The following is a 19,847-nucleotide window of genomic DNA, read 5'->3' as shown; positions in this document are numbered from 1 at the left end:
CCAAATTCTTGCACCACTTACCAGTAATTATACCTTCAGGAATCTGAACCCTCCAATTTTGATTTCCCTGTGCTGGGGCTCTCCATAACATTCTCTTCCTTTAAAATTCTCTTTTAAACCATATCATTGGCAGGCCTGTTCTTTTTGTTCTCCTCTTCTATTCACAAAGAAATAGACTTGCAACATCATCCATTACACCAAATACAAAATCATGATCTCCACTACTTCTTTTCTGATCTACAGAAGGTCATTTATACCATTTCAGTGAAGGCTTATGCTTTGATATAATCTTGCCTCGTCTGAGAATTGTGGGCACATGTAGCCATGCCAGGATTTATTACCCAAACCTATGCATGGTTCTATCAGTCATTGAAAAAGTGATTGTGAACTGCTTTCTTGAACTGTGACAGCAACAGTGAAGTGCATTACCCTTTTCAATTTCCTTTCCTGAACATCTCTGGCATTTAGGACTAAAGGCAATCCCAAAATTTCTACCCTGAGAGCTTAGTTTTCAAGTCTGGTGCCAGTATCCTAAAACAACCACAACAAGTCTCCTGGACAGACACAGGCTCCTAGAGTCACCTGATCCTGTTATTAAAATTCCCACTTTTACTGTATATTTCACTAAATTGATTCCTCTATGAGTTGTGATATTGGTAGATCTCTATTATCTCTAAATAGATTTATTTTCACAAATCCTTGAACATGGCATCAGGAAGGTAACATAACATTTGAGGCTTAACTGACCTTAACTCTTCGTACCTCATATTGTACGAAAGCCCCAGGAATACTAATCTGCTTCCCTTGCACTTGGATATTCTCATGCTCCAAATTACCCCATTGTGGTCAATTGTTGTTTCAACAAAGAGAACTTTGTTTGAGAGCCTCAATCACCCAATGCTTGCTGGGTACAGTGAGGCCTGATGATTCCCCACACATGCAGAACAGACTAGATGCAGGGAGTATGTTTTCCCTGGCTGGAGAGGGTAGAACCAGGGAGACAAACTCAAGATACAAGAAGTAAACCATTTTGGACTAAGATAAGGATAACATTCTTCACCTGAAGGATAATGAGCCTATGGAATTTTCTACCTCAAAAGGGTGTGGAGAACAAATCACTGAATATATTCAAGAAAGAAATATGCCATTTTTAGACTTTAAAGTTATCAAGGGTCGGGTGAGAAAGTGGGAATATGGCACTGAGTTAGAGGAATAGACATGATTATATTGAATGGTGGAGCTGGCTAACTCCTGTTCTAAATTTCTATCTTCCAATGTTTCTATGGATTTACATTTGTCAGTTCAGGATATATTCCTGGAGCATTGATCATGTGGTATCTGACCGTATACCGTGATTAATATTGTTCAATATTACAACGCAGTGCAAAAAATGGCAACACATGAATCATTCACAGGTGTTTGGCATTCGGATTGTCAAACTTCCTGAAAAAGGAGATGAAGTTCTGGGATACTGTTTTCATTGATCAATGGGATAGATAGTGACACACAATAATGAGGTATATTTCCATCTAGCTGTTGAAACATTTGAAGGAAGTAAAAGGTATTTTCTTTACCTTGATGTTGAGAATCAATGCTATTCAAGCAGTGGAAAGATTTCATCTTATGAGTTTGAAGTCAAGGTAGACTGGTTGAGGAGAAGGCAAGTCCAAGAGCTCTCTTCAGGCTTATGCTTCAAAGTAACACAGAGTTATACATCACCCTGCTATACATGGTAATCTGATCAGCTCTGATTATATTGTTGCTGTATCAAGGATTAAACTAACTGTGTATGTTCAAGTCCATGTGCTCATGTGAGTGTTCTCAAATTCTAGACTAGTGTAAAGGTCTCATTTGTTTGTTCTAACTCTGCCCATAATGTAACATCTATGTTTTGTGAGTGCAACTCCTAGGCATCACCATAGGGTTTCTCCAGGGTCCTGAAACATTTTTATAAACAGGTCTGGGGAGATGACAGGAAGAACCAATGATACTATGTAAAAGAATAATCAAGGCCACATTGCTGATATCAACTGGAATATGCTCAGCAGCATAGCAGAATACTGCAAAGGGTGAAACAGAGAGATAAGGCAATATCCCAGTAGGAAATTGAAAAACTAGAGCTCCCTCCTGCAAGGAAACATCCACATCCTGCAACATCCAACAAAAATATTGACACATAGCTGTAGACATTGTTCTTACAATGAAGAGAATGTCCTTTCACTGTAATGGCCTGGAAACTATGACCTCTTTGTATTGAGAAAATTGTACGTTTTCTTCAGCAGATGCCTCTATCCTGAGGGCCCCTGTCATTCTTCCAGTTACTCTACATTTGCAATTTCCCTATCTGATCTTTCAATGCTAGGGGCTTACCAATGGCTCTCCACCCTTGGAAGCTCATTTGCTATCCCTGGCACAGAACCCCCAGATGTTGCTGACTGAGGGCCAACTCTTCCAAAATCACTGCTGTGACATGTCAGCAGCATTTCTGGGTTTCTGGCCAAGGATACAACTCAGTGTCATAATCAGCCAGCTACCATAGAACAGGTAGTCACTTCTATTATAATTACAAGAAACTTATTATCACCCCAAAGCAGCTGAAAGTTGCACCAATACTGCTTAACTGAACAGCTAAGTGCTACAAATGTTTCATATTTATGTCTGAATCTCTCCTGTTCATGCCATTTTCTGTGTTTTCTTCCTTCTGTGTCAGTATTTTTTTCTTATTCTCTTCATCTTCGTGATCTTGCAGGAGGCTGGAACAGTGTCAGCAGTGACTGGAGTGAAGAGTCCTGGCTTCATACACCCCAATGGATGGACTCCCGGAAATGGCAGTCGGCTGCTTTGATGAAAGAACAGGATCTCTTGGAGGTGGTAGGCCTGGAGGGTGGACCTTACAAAAATCCTGGAGCTCTGTTTGGGACCCTGACCAATAAAGATGAACTCTATTTAAGTACTTTCTTTTCAGTCTTCTGTACCTCAAAAGTGTACCATATCAGGGCGACAGAACAATTTTCATTGTATCAGTATAAGTGACAGTAACTCATTCGTTCATTCAGTATAACAGTGGACAATAAACAAAATCTAAACTGGCTAAAACACAGTTTGCACAACGTTTTACCATTGAATATGAAACAATCGCTGGTATTAAATAGTTAGCTGGTCATAAAATGTCAATTGCAATACCCTCAAAATGAGAAATGTTACCTATCAGGTTGCCTACAGACCTAAGATGTGGGATGGAACTTCCTAAAAGCTTCTTGCAACTAAAAATGACTGTACTGCAGTTTAAATAGAATTGGACCAACTTGTAACTTGACTAATATGGTTTCTATTTCAATTCATGTGGATGACCTTCACTCACTTATAGTTTTGTTGCTTATGAATTGCACGGTCAGCTTGCATTGTGGAAATAAAAAGCACATTCTCAAAAAAAAATTACATGTAGAGGCAGTCAGCCGCCTCTTCTGTTGTGCATACTGGTATTAAGTGGTACATGAAATACTTCACTATTTATAGAGATTTTAAGAATGATACATCACATTGGGTCCTGTCTTCTTGGCAGCTTCCACTATGAATACAATTTCAAATGGCAATGGAATAGGTTATTGAAGGAAATGCCTCTATTCTATATTGCCACTAAAGCCAAAGACAGAACAAAATAGAGCTGGCTGACCAATGCAGTTTTGAAAAGAAGAACACACTGAAAAATGATATTAATAATTTTTAATGTCAGATTTAATTACTTAAGGGAGGGGCAAAGATCAGAGTCTCACACCAAATATTACTTTATGTGTAATATTTCCTCCATGGCCTAAAAACGATCTGATCATGGATAGATGCAAGCACAGTCTATTACGATATGACAGTGGGAAAATTCTAACATTTAATTAAAATAAAGCCATAAAATGTAATTAGTGTGGTATGACATGACAAACAGAAGGTTTGAGTTGAGAGTTAACAGAAGTGTTTTAAATGAAGTAATATGTACAAAGGATATATTTAGACACATATGGCTTGCATTTGCAGTAGGTCGTCAGAGGACCCATAGTGTCTGTGCACTAAATAAGTTACAGAGGGCTCAATGATTTAACTGTCATCAGTATAAATGCCCCAACTGCCAATGTAATGTAGAGCTTTAAGTCTCTTTGTAAATCCACATAAGCTCTTGGGTAGGCTCACAACTGGAGCTGATTTACCTGCAAGATGAAAGGATGAAGGTCAAGTCATTTCAAACAAGAATTATTACAGTGAAAAAATGATGAGGTACATTTGACTGTTTATATTACAGTTTCATATTTATTATTTTGTTTCACCCATTTATATTTCTGCTCTCCATTTCATCTTTCATAGATGTGCATGCAAATACCACTGTAAACTGTTAACTTACACATAGCTGCCAAATTTCCAGATTTCATCATTATGCACTGCTCCTGCAAGCAAACCTTTAAACTCTTTGTGAAGCTTTCAGAACAATTTATGCAAACAAACATCAAACAGAGCTATTTGTATTGGCTGCACTTTATGCTTAACAATCTACAACAGGGAACAGATGGTGCAAGTTCTGTATGAAGCTACAGAGAGAAGGGTAGCGAAAGAGTTCGTCAGTTACACAGCTCTCTATATTTCTGAATGTAAAACAAATAAGTGGTCGTCAGCATAGCCTCATTTTCATTCAATAAATGGCATTGTTGTTCTACGAAGAAAAAAGAAACGTAAAACTACAAAAGGATTGAGCATGGAAAATTGTAAGTTGTTTCCATTTAATTCAAAACAAATGTTGATATTTTTGCAAGCAAACGCTACCTCAGTGGTGATCTTTGAAGAGAGCGTATCAGTTCCTGAGGTGCTAATTGTAAGATAAATCAACTAAATACAAGGTTTGCATGCATGGATATAGAACAGATTGTGCTAGTTCAGTGAATAAAAATAAATTCTTCTCATTAAGGTTGAAATATTTATGTAGAAAGAGAATAGACATGCAGTGTCCAAACAACTGGACCAAATATACATTGTTTGTTTAGGAAGTATCTATTCTTGCAATTTAATAAATGGCTTTATAAGCATGATATATACTGTTGAATAACTGAAAGGTCTTGAAGAGTTCGTTAAGTGACTATGCAGTAAGGCCAAGGCATTGGGAAGGGGGAGGAGAGAATGGAAACGGTGAAGTGGAATGGAGTACATATTTTCACAAAGTATAAAACTTCTGGTGTTTTGGTAAACTTTTTTAGCTTTTCCATAAATCCCTATATTTCAATTCTCCCCAGAGTAGATGATAAATGTACCACTGATCATAACCCAAGAATCACATTTCCACCTTTAAATAAAGAAGCAAACCAAATCAAATTATTACTTTCCGCGTATATGCTTCTTAGGAACAGGACAAGCTCTAATTATAATTGTAGCAGTACTGTGCAGGATTTATCTGCTGTTAGAGGGGCCAGCTGACTGCCTTGCCTACACTGTTGGGAACACTGTCACAGGAGAAGGAACACTATGCATGAGAATTGATCTTTCCCCTTGGTCAAATAACTGGCCCCTCTCTTTGGTGATTGTTTCACTTCTTCAAGCCCGATTCATAGTTATTGGGAAGTAGAGAAAATTGTATTTCCACCAAATTTGCAGATTGATTGTCAAACATAAACAATAAATGCCAACAATGGCAACATTGCATGAAGCTACCGTTGGTGTGGAAAGTTATTGCCCAAGCAACCAAAATATTTCTGATCATAATAAAAAATGACAGGTTTTTAAACCTCTTGTCCTTCAATTAGATTTGCTACTCATTTCTATTAATTTCATGATTGCACACAATTGTCCAAAGCTTGAAAAAGCAATAATTTAATTAATCATGCTCTTCTTCATGTTTCATTTTTGTGCCTTAACATATGGAACCTTCTGTATAAAATATTTAACCTGAGAACAACTTTCCTTACCATTATCTCAGATTTGGAAAGCACAGTTTGCAATGGTACATTAAGGTAACATTTTTAGCCTGGAACATTGGCAAATTATTGGTTTAATGTTGCATTCAACCCAGGCTTAATGTGAGCAATGTAGAAATTCTATCTAAAATATATATGTGAAAATAAATTTAAACAATGAAAATTGCAGTATAAAGAATACTCAGCAATCATTATCAGTCAGTCACTCTCAGTAAGCTGCAATTACTATAATTCTACCATTTCATGCCCTCAGATACCTGAAAGTTACACCCCACAGTGCAAACATTTATAAGTATCATGAGTTCTCAGGGCAATGCTTTAGATCAAGACACTGATTCTACCTATCAGAACTCTTAATTGCTTTTAATGTCAGCCGTCTACAACATTCAAGATAACACACTTAAATACATCAGCTGTCATTTTCCAAAGAGGTCAGGTGACCATAAAGTCTCTTAGAACATAGAACATAGAACATTACAGCACAGTACAGGCCCTTCGGCCCTCGATGTTGTGCCGACCTGTCATACCGATCTGAAGCTCATCTAACCTACACTATTCCATGTATGTCCATATGCTTATCCAATGACGACTTAATTGTGCCTAAAGTTGGCGAATCTACTACCGTTACAGGCAAAGCGTTCCATTCCCTTACTACTCTCTGAGTAAAGAAACTACCTCTGACATCTGTTCTATATCTTTCACCCCTCAATTTAAAGCTATGCCCCCTCGTGCTCACCGTCACCATCCTAGGAAAAAGGCTCTCCCTATCCACCCTATCTCGCCCTTTGATTATTTTATATGTTTCAATTAAGTCACCTCTCAACCTTCTTCTCTCTAACGAAAACAGCCTCAAGTCCCTCAGCCTTTCCTCGTAAGACCTTCCCTCCATACCAGGCAACATCCTAGTAAATCTCCTCTGCACCCTTTCCAAAGCTACCACATCCTTCTTATAATGCGGTGGTTGGTGGCACTTCTTATGACCAGGTGAGAAGGGATGATCAGCTCCCCTCTTTTTTAATATCTTCTTGGTCAGTTGCAACAAATATTTCTATTTTGTTTTGTATGCAGTTATTAAACTCCATTAAACTTGGATAGCTGTGTCAAAATGAAGGACAGCCAATTCCAAGGCTGATTTGAGGGAAAGAAAATGGAATTTTCTTACCAATTAAACATGAAAAAAATACAATGTGACCCTAACACACACACACACACAAACACACACACACACACACAAACACACACACACACACACACACACACACACACACACACACACACACACACACACGCACACACACGCAACACAGATAATAAGCTTAAAAAGAAGTGGGGGAGGGGTGCCAATATAGGTTGGATGGTATTACAGTTTAAAGTTTCGAGTCCTTGAGTTGCAAGGACCTGAACTGAAACAGTTTAGCTGTAGTTCTGTTTACTCAAAAGTGACAGATCTTGCAGGTAACTTTGATTTCTCAGCAAATGATGGTTTACCCAAGTTGTTTTTTCCACCAGTTTGAAATCTGAGACAGAGAGAGGGGAGAGAAGACCTTTCAGCCTCCTTGCTGCGTTTCGTTCATGTTGTTTTCTCTCTCACTTGTTGCTCAAGGCAAGATACAGAAATATCATTTGCTTCTATATTGCAAGGTGAGTTTTTTTTTCAAACTGAACATTCCACAGATACAAAAAGAAGTTGCTGGTAAAGCTCAGCAGATCTGGAAGCATCTGAGCAGAAAATATCAGGGCTGACATTTCAGGACCAGTGATCCTTCCTTAGAGCTGATGGTAGCTGGGAAAAGTCAGTTTATATGCAGAAAATAGGGAGGGGAATGGGATTAGGAGGAAATGATAGGCTAGATCCAGAAGAGAGAGAAGAGTAATTGGATAAACAAAGGAGTTAATAACAATCTAGCTGGGAGGGTGAAAAGATGTTAACGGAGACTGTTAACAACTAACAATAGGTGGTGTGTAATAGCAGACTATGTGATAACAAGGCCTGGTGTCTGGGATAGGGGGTTAGGACATGGGAGAATTTAGTCCCTAAAATGATTGAACTCAATATTGAGTCCAGAAGGCTGTAGGGTCCTCAAGTGGAAAATGAGGTGTTGTTCTTCTAGCTTGCAATGAGCTTTTCTGGAACACTGCATCAAGCCAGAGACAAAGATGTTGGCCAGGGAAGAGGGTGGTGTCTTAATGTAGAAGGCAACTGGAAGCTCAGAGTCTTTTTTGCGAGCAGAATGTAGATGTTCTGTGAAGCAGCCACCCAGTCTACACTTTGTTTCTCCAGTGTGAAGGAGACCAGTGTGAACAGTGAATGCAATAGACTAGATGCTGGGAAGTGCAGCTGAAGTATTGCTTCACCTGGAAGGTATGTTTGGGTCCTTGGATACTGGGGAGGGAGGGGGTAAATGAGCAAGTATTGCATCTTCGCCAGTTACAGGGGAAGGTGCTGTTGGGCAGAGGATGTGGGTGAAGGAAGAGTGGACCAGGGCGTCCCAGAGGAAATGGTCCCTGTGGAAAGTGGACAAGGGTGGGGAGGAGAATATGTGTCTGTTGGTGACATTACGCTGGAGGTGGAGGAAGTGGGGTCTGGCAATCTTCTAAATGTGGGTGCTGGTGGGATGGTAGGTAAGGACAAGGGGAAACTATCACTGTTGTGGGAGGGAAGAGGAAGGGGTGACAGTGAAAGTGTGGGGGACAGACCGGGCCTGGTTGAGGGCCCTGTCAACAACGGGGCTGGAGAAACCTCGGTTGAGGAAGAAGGTGGACATGTCAGAGGCTTCCTTGTCGAAGTTGGCCTCACCTGAGTATATGCGACAGAGTCGGAGGAACCGGGAGAATGGGATGGAGTCTTCACAGGAAGTAGAGTGTGAAGATGTATAGTCCAGGTAGCTGTGGGAGTTAGTGGGTTTGTAATGGATATTGGTGGCCAGTCTATTCCCAGAAATGGAAACAGAAACATCGAGAAAGGGAAGGGAGGAGTCAGAGATAGACTAGATGAAATTGTGGGCAGGGTGGAACAGAGATAGACTACATGAAAGTGTGGGCAGCGTGGAAATTGGAAGCAATATCGATGAACTTTTCCAATTCTGTATGAGAGAGCAAAGCAGCACCAATGATGTCATTGATATATCAAAGAAAGAGTTGTGGGTAGGGGCTGGGCTAGGACTGGAACTAGGAATGTTCCACACACCCCATGAAGAGACCATAGAAGTACCTATGGCCACCCCTCTTACCTGAAGAAAATGAGAGGAGTTAAAAGAGAATTTGTTGAGGGTGAGGACGATCTTGGTCAAGTGGAGGAGAGTTGTGGTGGGAGGGTACTCTTCAGGTCTCTGCTCCAGTAAGAGAGCCTTAAGACTTTCCTGTTGAGGAATGGACATGTAAAGGGATTGCATGTTCATGGTAAAGAAGAGGTGGCTGGAACCCGCAAACTGGAAAATTTGAAACTGGCATAAGGCATCAGAGGAATTACAGATGTACGTGTGCAGGGATTGGACCGGGGTTGGAGAAGACTGAGTCAAGTTAGGAAGAGATGGTGTCGGGCTCCTGCCCCACAGAACTCTATTCCACAGATAACCTTTCATTCTTAATGTGTGGAGTTATTATGCAACTGAGTAAAACAAAGAATACAAATTTCTTGATGTCTTACTTAGTTTCAGCATCTCACAATTAAAATCATAAATTTGATGTGGCTGGCTTTGGACATTACATTTGGAATGCCTCGCTTGCCCAATGATCATTATAGGTCAGTAATACCTTATTCAAAATCATCATCATGGTGTGTCTGGATTTCCGAAATGCATTTGACAAGGTGCCACTTAAAAGGCTGCTGCATAAGACAAAGGTGCACGGTGTTATGGGCAATGTATTAGTGCAGATAGAGGATTGGTTAACTAACAGGAAGCAAAGATTGGGGAGTAAGAGTTCTTTTCTGGTTGCTGAACCTACAGGGATCAGTGTTGGGACTGCAATTGTTTACAATTCACACAGATGATTTGGAACTGGGGACTATGTGAAGTATGTCAAAGTTTGCAGACAACGTTAGGATGAGTGGTAGAGCAAAGTGTGCAGAGGTCCCTGACAGTTTGCAGAGGAATATAGACAGTTCAAGTGAGAGTGAAGGTCTGACAGATGGAGTTCAATGTGGATCAATGTGAAGTCATTCACTTTGGTAGGAATAGCTGTAAAAGTACCTATTACTTGAATGGTAAAGAAATTGCAGCAAGCTGCTGTGCCAAGGGACCTGGGTGTCCCTGTGCATGAATTGCAGAAGGTTGGTTTGCAGGTCCAACAGGTAATTAAGAAGGCAAATGGAATTTTGTCCTTCATTGCTAGAGGCATTGAGTTTTAAAGCAGGAAGGTTATGTTGCAGCTGTAATAGGGTGCTGGTGAGGCCACACCTGGAGCACTGCATGCAGTTTTGGTCTCTTTACTTGAGAAGGGCTGTACTGGCACTGGCGGGGGGGTAGGGGGGTGCAGAGGAGATTCGATGGGTTGATTTCAGAGTTGAGAGGGTTGGCTTATGAGGAGAGCCTGAATAGACTGGGATTACATGCATTTGAATTTAGAAGAATGAGGGGGGAATCTTACAGAAACATAGAAAATTATGAAGGGAATAGATAAAATAGAAGCAGGGAGGTTGTTTCCACTGGTGAGTGAAACTAGTGCAAGAAGGCATTGCATCAAAATTAAGGGGATCAGATTTAGGGCTAAAATGAGGAGAAACTTCTTCACCCAAAGGGTTGTGAATCTGTGGAATTACCTGCCCACTGAAGCAGTTGAGAAATCATTACCGAATGTTTTTAAAGCTAAGATAGATAATTTTTTGAACAGTAAAGTAATTAAGCTTTATGGTGAGAGGGTGGGTAAGTGGAACTGAGACCATGCAAAGATCAGCTACGCTCTTATTGAATGGTGGAGCAGGCTTGAAGGATCGGATGGCCTACTCCTGCTCCTGGTTCTTCTGTTCTTATGTCTGAGGCGAATACAATCCTGGGTGTCTGTTTATTAATTATTGAGGAATGTGCAAGAGAGACTTTTAGGGGCAACAGAGGGATCACTACCAAAGGTATGTGTGGTAGTCAAGGCTGTTGGGCATGTATTGTTGTGGGAACAAAGATGGTGACAGTGAAAACTCAAGGGTAACCGAACAGCTTGAAAATTATCGGTGAGAACCAGCATAGATTTATGACGGGTGAGTCATGCCTAACAAAATTCATTGAATTATTTTGAAGAGGTGACTAAGGTAGTGGACAGGGGAATGTCTATGGATGTCACTTATATGGACTTCCCGAATGCATTTAATAATGTCCTACATATGAGGGTGTTAACTAGGGTGGAAGGACACAGCACTGAGGACAAATTAGTGATTTGGCTGGGAAATTAATTGAGTGGCAGGCAATAGAAATTAAGAATAATCGGTAGATATTCAAATTGGCAGGATGTGACCAATGGTATCTCACAAGGATCAGTAACAGGGCCTCAATTATAGAACTCTACAGCTATTCCAACTCTAGATTCTAATAAGGTTCCTGTTGACTGAAAGGTGATATATGTAGCTCCACTATTTAAAAAAAAGAAATGTGAGAGAATAAACATTTGCAAACCTGTTCGCTTGAAGTCAGAAGAAGGAAAGATCTGCTGCAAAGCATGCTGGAATGGTCCATCCATAAAAGAATTGCAAAATTAGGTAGAGTCGGCATGGATTTCAGAAAGTGAAATCATGTTCAACAAATGTTTTGAAGGATTTTGAGGATGTTATTTGTCGCATACACGAAGGAGAATTGGTGGGTGTGGTGCATTGGATTTTCAGAAGGCTTTTGACCAGGTCTCACAGAAGAGTTTAGTAAATAAAATTAGAAAAAAATGGGATTTGGATCATTCTCAAGGATGACAGTCTATTACTAATGGGGTTGTGCAACGATCAATTGTAATGTTTCTAAATTTGCCGAAGACTCCAAACTGGGTGGGAATGTAAACTCTGAGGAGAATGCAAGGAGGTTTGTAGAGGACTTAAACAGACTAAGTGAATAGACTAGATTGTGGCAGATAGTATACAATGTGAAATAAGAGCAGAAAGGCAGCCTATTTTTAAATTTTGAGAAGTGCAGGTGTTCAAAGGGATCTGGATATTCCTGTCCTTGAGTTACTAAAAGCTGGCATTCAGATGCAGCTAGCACTTGGGAAGGCAAACAGAGTTGTTGCATTCATGTTGAGGGGATTTGAGTACAAATGTAAATTTGTCTTGTTGCAGTTGTACTGCATCTTAGTGGATCATTGGATGTCATTTGCCCCCCTTATCTAAGAAAGGATGCAATTGATATATAGGGAGTTCAATGGAGATTTGACAGATGAATCCATGGCTTGGCAGGATCATCTCATGAGGGGAGATTAGGTTATTAGGTCTGTATTCCTTACAGTTTCAAAGAATGAGAGATGACCTTAGTGAAACTTTTAAAATTGTTACAGGCATGGCAGGGTAGGTATGGATTTATTTTGGTTGAAGACACTAGAACCATGGAATATAATCTCAGGATAAGGGGTATGCCATTCAAGACTGAGATGAACGGACATTTCTTCCCTCATGGGTAGAGAATCTTTGGGATTCTCTACTCCAGAGAGATGCGGAAGATAAATCAGAGAGCAATTTCAAGACAGAAATCAGCAGGTTTCCAGAGACTAATGAAATTAAGGGATATGGAGATACTGCAGGAAAATGACACTTGGGAAATGATTGTCCATAGTCTACAATAGTGGAGTTGGTTCATTGGTTTGAACGGGTCTACCCCTGCTCCTATGTTCCTATCATCCCTGAATGAATTGCATATGTTTGAATATGATCACCTCTCATTCTCATAAACTCCAGAGAAAAAAGTTTGGTCTGTTTAATCATTTCTCAGAGGCCAATCCCTCCATCTCAGGAGTTACTTTGGAGAACATTTATTGCACTCCCTTTGTGGCAAGTATGTCTTTCCTAAAGGAGGGAGATGAAAATTTCACACAATATTTCAAATGGGATCTCACCAAGGTTCTATATAACTGCAATAAGGTGTCTTCATTCTTATAATCAAATCATTTTGTAAGAAAGAACAACATGCCGTTTGTCTTTGTAATTGCTTGCTGTACCTGCATGCTAACTTTCAAGACTCATGAACAAGAACGCCAAATTCCCTTTGAAATCGAGTTTTTGCCAGGCTGTCACCATTTAAGAAATACCCTGTATTTGCATTTCTCCTCTCAAAATGGATAATCTGACATTTCTCCACATTGTACGTAATCTGCAAAATTCTTCTGACTCATCTAGTCTCTCCAAATTGCATCCTCTTCACATCTCCCACTCCCAACTACTTTTATGTCACCTACAAACTTGGTAATGTTACAGTTATTCCCCACTTTAAATAATTGATACAATATTACTTTTACACAGGGCCAACTTTAGATGAAATGATATTTCAGCCAGCATCAAAGACAGGGCAAATTCAATTTTCATTCGACTTACTTCTGAAAAAAATTCCTCAGTCTTTGACGCTGTTTCAAATGATTCAATGAAGATTCCAATCAAATGTATTGTGTCATACCTGCTTCACCCAAGACATATTTTTATCTTTGTTTAACCTGTATTAAAATGATGGGCCATAACCTTGGATCAAAATGTAATTTAAAATGTGAGGTTCAAAATCGTACCTGAACATGTTGGGGATGAGCTGGTTAAACATTAATTACAAAGACGTTAATTACATAATTAAGGGGAGGTAATGGCCTAATGGTATTATTGCTGGTCTATTAATCCAGAGACACAGGTAATTTTCTGGGGACCTGGGTTCAAATCCTGCCACGGTTGATGGTGGAATTTGAATTCAATAAATATCTGGAAGTAAAGGTCTAATGATGACCATGAATCAATTGCCTAATTGTCAGAAAGGAAAACCCATCCTGTTCACTTTAGGAAAGGGAAATGCCATCCTTACCTGGTCTGGCCTACATGTGACTCCAGACCCACAGCAATGTAGCTGACTCTTAATTACCCTCTGGGCAATTAAGGATGAGCAATAAATGCTGGTCTAGGCAGTGATGCCCTCATAGCGTGAATGAATAATTAATGTGCAGTTTGAGAGGGAGAAGGGAGAATCGGAAGTGTCAGTATTGCAGTTGAACAAAGGGAATTATGGAGCTATGAGGGAGGAGCTGGCCAAATTTCAATGGTACAATACCCTATCAGGGATGGCAGTGGAACAACAATGGCAGGTATTTCTGGATATAATGTAGAAGGTACAGGATCAGGTCATTCCAAAGAGGAAGAAAGATCCTAAGGGGAGGCAGGGGAGGCCAAAGCTGATGAGGGAAGTTAAGGACTGCATAAAGATAAAAGAAAAGAAGTATAACAGCAAAGATGAGCGGGAAGCCAGAGGACTGGGAAACTTTTAAAGATGATAACTAAAAAGGCAGTAGGTGGAGAAAAAATGAGGTACGAAGGCAAACTGGCCAAAAATATAAAGGAGGATAGTAAAAGATTTTTTAGGTATGTGAAAAGAAAAAAAAAAGGTTAAGACTAAAATTGGGCCCTTGAAGACAGAAACGGGTGAATTTATTTTGGGGAACAAGGAAATGACAGAAGAATTGAATAGGCACTTTGGATCTGTCTTCATTAGGGAAGACACAAACAATCTTTCAGATGTAATAGTGGCTGCTGGACCTAGGGTAATGGACGAACTGAAGGGAATGTATATTAGGCAGGAAATGGTGTTGGATAGACTGTTAGGTCTGAAGGCTGATAAGTCCCCGGGACCTGATGGTCTGCATCCCAGGGTACTTAAGGAGGTGGCTCTTTGTTAATCATGTGGATGCATTGGTAATCATTTTCCAATGTTCTATAGATTCAGAATCAGTTCCTGTGGATTGGAGGGTGGCTAATGTTCTAGAAAGGAGGGGGAGAGTAAACAGGAAATTATAGACCGGTTAGCCTGACGTCAGTGGTGGGAAAGATGCTGGAGTCAATTATAAAAGATGAAATTATGACTCATTTGGATAGTAGTGACAGGATAGGTCAGAGTCTGCATGGATTTACGAAGGGGAAATCGTGCTCGACTAATCTTCTGGAATTTTTTGAGGATGTAACCATGAAGATGGACAAGGGAGAGCCAGTGGATGTAGGGTGCCTGGGCTTTCAGAAAGCCTTTGATAAAGTCCCACATTGGAGATTAGTGAGCAAAATTAGGGCACATGGTGTTGGGGGCAAAATACTGACTTGGATTGAAAATTGGCTGGCTGACAGGAAGCAAAGAGTAGTGATAAATGGGTCCCTTTCGGAATGGCAGGCAGTCACCACTGGGGTACCACAAGGTTCGGTGCTGGGACTGCAGCTGTTTACAATATACATTTACAACATATATTGATGAAGGCATTAAAAGTAATATTAGCAAATTTTCTGATGACACAAAGCTGGGTGGCAGTGTGGAATGTGAGGAGGATGTTTAGAGAATACAGGGTGACTTGGACAGGCTGGGTGAGTGGACCAATGCATGGCAGATGCAGTTTAATGTGGATAAATGCAAGGTTATCCACTTTGGTGGTAAGAGCAGGAAGCCAGATTACTATCTTAATGGAGTCAAGTTAGGTAAAGGAGAAGTACAAAGAGATCTAGATGTTTTTGTACATCAGTCAATGAAACCAAACATGCAGTGAAGAAAGCTAATGGCATGCTGGCCTTCATAACAAGATGAATTGAGTCTGGGAACAAAGAGGCCCTACTGCAGCTGTACAGGGCCCTGGTGAGACTGCACCTGGAGTATTGTGTGCAGTTTTGGTCTCCAAATTTGAGGAAGGACATTGTTGCTATTGAGGGAGTGCAGCGTAGGTTCATGAGGTTAATTTCTGGAATGGTGGGATTATTGTAAGTTGAAAGATTGGAGCGACTGGGCTTGTATACACTTGAGTTTAGAAGGATGAGAGGGGATCTGACTGAGACGTATAAGATTATTAAGGGATTGGACACTCTGGAGGCAGGAAGCATGTTTCTGCTGATGGGTGAATCCAGAACCAGAGGACACAGTTTAAAAATAAGGGGTAGGCCATTTAGAACAGAGTTGAGGAAAAACGTCTTCACCCAGAGACTGGTGGATATATGGAATGCTCTGCCCCAGAAGGCAGTGGAGGCCAAGTCTGTGGATACTTTCAAGAAAGAGATGGATAGAGCTCTTACAGATAGTGGAATCAAGGGTTATGGGGATAAGGCAGGAACAGGATACTGATTGTGGATGATCAGCCATGATCATAATGAATGGTGGTGCTGGCTCGAAGGGCCGAATGGCCTAGTCCTGCACCTATCGTTTATTGTCTATTGTCTAGTAAAAAAATGGAGAAAGGTAAAATTGTTGGACTAGCAAATCACAGCTAACTGTAAAGTGGTAATATTGACTTGGGCTGAGAGAGAAAGGAAGTCAAAGAAGCAGTAGGACACAGAAAAGGAAAGTGAATTAAAGAGAGCAGATGTGAGAAATAGAGAGAATGAGAGAGTCAGAGAATAAAAAAAGGTGAGGGAGAGAGAATGAGACACTTGGGCTGAAATTTTCCCCTTTTTGAAACTATGTAGGTGGGTATGTTAAGTATTGACAATATTTCAGCTTATTTAGAGCTGAGCAATGAGCTTCGACATGCTTCCTCGCCTAACATTGTCTTTAACAGTTGGATCTGAGCTTGCAAGAAGCTATTGGTCAATCAGTGGCCGTCACCTGTGTGTTAAAGCTCTGCTCTCAAAGGAACCAATCATGAGAAGGCAAGTAATTTTTTGTTACTTCTTGCAGGAAGATGGAGGAGTTCAGGGATGAAGGAGGTAAGGACAGGAGTATGCCTTTCAAAGGCCAAAAACTAACCTTTGAATCATGCCTCCAGATTGTTGTAAATTAAGAAACTCATCTGGAGAAATAAGGAGCCTTCTCTGGTTACCTAATCTGGAAACTTGCCACTTTTCCCACTTGTTAGAAAGACTGGTAATCAGGGAAGTTGTTAATTAAGTCCCTTTCTGTGGCCATTAATTTACCATCTCAGGTCCTTGTTGCTATTTGCCTCCATTAGACCTTCTCAATCACACCTAATTGATGAGGTGATGGAAGAGACAAGTATATCTCCAGAGACAACTTACATAATTATTTCCACTTCTTGCTATCTCTGGTAGGGAATACTGCACCATTGTATTTTTATAGTACCTTTCATTATCTTGCAATATCTCAAAGTACTTTAAAGCCAATTGCATACTTTTAAAACATGGTCATTTTTGTAATAAGGGAGATATATTATTTTTGTGCATATGAAGTGTACAAACAGAAAAAAACAGTTGAATGAAGAATAAATATCGACCAGGATACCAGGGATAGCCACCTTACTTTTCTCCAGAACAATCCAATTCAATCTTTCTCAGTGAGGGCAAACAAGGCTTTCATTTAACGTCTCACCTGAGAGATGACACCTCAAACAGCGCAACTCTCCAGCTCACATGGGAAATTCTGTGGCCCCTGACAGGAATCCAAGATGGTATGTTGCTCTCTGGATGCCAGGGTCAAGGATGTCTTGGAGTCACCAGCAGAATGTTCTAAAGGAGGTGGGTGAGCAGTCAGAAGTCATTTTGCATGTTGGCACAAGTGACATAGCTAGCAATAGGGATGAGGTCATGCAGAGTAATTATAGAGAACTAGGAAAAATATTAAAAATCAGGACCTTGGTTATGATGATTTCCAAATTACTTCCAGTGCCACATCCTAGTGGGGGTATGAACAGGAGGATATGGCAGATGAATGCATGTATAAAGAATTGATGCAGATTCCTGGATCATTGGGAGCTTTTATGGGACCTGCTCAAAGGGAAAGGGTTGCATCTGAACTGGAAGGGGACCAATATCCTGGCAGGCAGATTTGCTAGTGCTGCAAGGGAGGGTTTAAACTAGATTGGCAGCAAAGTGGGATACTGAACAGCAGGGAGTCAACTGCGAGGCTGGAAGAAGATACATTAATCAGAAATCTCAAGTTGAAGATACAGGTCAGTTTGGAACAAGACATTGAGTGAGGAATGCCTGTTGGATTAAATTGCATCTATTTCAATGCAAGACAGCTGACAGGTAAGGCCGATGAACTCAGGGTATGGATAGGTACGTGGGGCTGGGATATTATAGCCATTACAGAAACATGGCTAAGGGAGGGACAGAACTGGCAGATCAATGTGCCAGGCTATAGGTGCTTTAGGTGGGACAGAGGTGGAGGAAACAGGGGAGGGTGAGTTACATTTTTGATTAAGGGGAGAAAAACAGCACCAGTCAGAGATGCCAATAACTGAGGGATCATACAGTGAAGCTTTGTGTGGTGAGATAATACATAGGAAGGGGAAGGTGAAGTTATTGGGGTTGTACTATAGGACCCCAAATAGTCAACGGGAATTAGAGGAATAAATATGCAGGGAGATTGTGGAAGCTTGCAGGAGCAACAGTGTTGCCATGGTGGGGATTTTAACTTTGCTAACATTGGCTGTGACTGCCATCGTGTTAGAACATAGAACAATACAGTGCAGGACAGGCACTTTGGCCCTCGATGTTGCGCCGACCTGTGAACTAATCTAAGCCCCTCCCCCTACACTATCCCATCATCATCCATGTGCTTATCCAAGTACTGTTTAAATGTCCCTAATGTGACTACATTAAGTTAACTACATTGGCAGGCAGGGCGTTCCACGCCCTTACCACTCTCTGAGTAAAGAACCTGCCTCTGACATCTGTCTTAAATCTATCACCCCTCAATTTGTAGCTACGCCCCCTTGTACAAGCTGAAGTCATCATCTTCGGAAAAAGACTCTCATTGTCCACCCTATCTAATCCTCTGATCATCTTGTATGTCTCTATTAAATCCCCTCTTAGCCTCCTTCCCTCCAATAAGAACAGACCCAAATAGACTTTCGTGTCATCTGTGTTAAGGGCTTAGATGGGGTAGAATTTGTTAAATGTGTTCAGGAAGGTTTTATCAAGCAGTATATAAAGAGTACTACTTGGGAAGGGATAAAACTCAACATACTATTGGGAAATAAGGCAGGATGGTTAGCTGAGATGTCAGTGGAGGAGCACATTGGGACCAGTGACCATAGTTATATTAATTTTAAAATAGATATGAAAAAGGACAAAACTGGTACACAGGTTCAAGTTCTGCATTGGGGAAGGGGAATATTGATGGAATTATACAAGAGCTTGCAAGAGTTGATTGGAGAAATTTGTTTGCAGGCAAAGGGTCCTCTGGCAAGTGGGAGGCCTTTAAAAGTTTGACAGCTAGAGTTCAAGGTCTGTATGTTCCTGTGAGGGTGAGGGGCATGGTTGGCAATTAGTAGGGATTCTTGGATGACAAGAGATGTTGAGGCTTTGACCAGAAAAACGAAGGAGACATGGCTCAGGTACAGGCACCTGGGATCAAGGGAATCCCTGGAGATATATAAGGGATACAGATGTTTACTGAAGAAGGAAATATGAGTGTGAAAAGGGAGCACAAGATAGCTTTGGCTGAGAAAATTAGGGTGAATCCAAAGAGATGTTTTGCGTATGTTAAGGATAAAGAATAATTAGAGAGAGAATAGGACCCTTCAAGGACCAATGTGTACATATATGACGGGAACCGCAAGAGATTAGAGAGGTCCTCAATAAATATTTCTCCGCTGTGTTTACCGTGGAGCAAGGCATGAAGACTTGGGAACTTGGGCAAGTTAATGGCAATATCTTGGGGACAGTCTAAATCAGAGTAGAGGAGGTGTTGGAAGTATTAGAATGTATGAAGCTGAATAAATCTGGTCCTGATCAGATATATCCAGGAACCCTGCAAGAAGCTAGAGAAAAAATTGCAGGGGCCCTGGCTGATGCATTTGCATCATCGTTAGCCACAGGTG

At 40.7% G+C, this 19,847-nt stretch overlaps 1 protein-coding gene across 6 annotated transcripts in view; it reads left to right on the top strand.

Annotated features, from left to right (window-relative positions):
- Positions 1 to 4,535: 4,535 nt before the first annotated feature.
- The window catches only part of irx6a (iroquois homeobox 6a), a 105,464-nt gene continuing 90,152 nt past the window's right edge, over positions 4,536 to 19,847 (top strand). For all 6 annotated transcript variants that reach the window (XM_048547155.2, XM_048547149.2, XM_059651654.1 and 3 more), the window contains exons 1-2: positions 4,536 to 4,745; positions 7,455 to 7,586. The gene's annotated coding sequence lies outside the window, so the exon portion shown is untranslated. The remainder of the gene's footprint in view (positions 4,746 to 7,454; positions 7,587 to 19,847) is intronic.

Source organism: Stegostoma tigrinum, chromosome 16 (assembly GCF_030684315.1).
Source record: "Stegostoma tigrinum isolate sSteTig4 chromosome 16, sSteTig4.hap1, whole genome shotgun sequence".
Lineage (NCBI taxonomy): Eukaryota > Metazoa > Chordata > Chondrichthyes > Orectolobiformes > Stegostomatidae > Stegostoma > Stegostoma tigrinum.
This window is presented reverse-complemented; position numbering and strand designations above follow the sequence as displayed.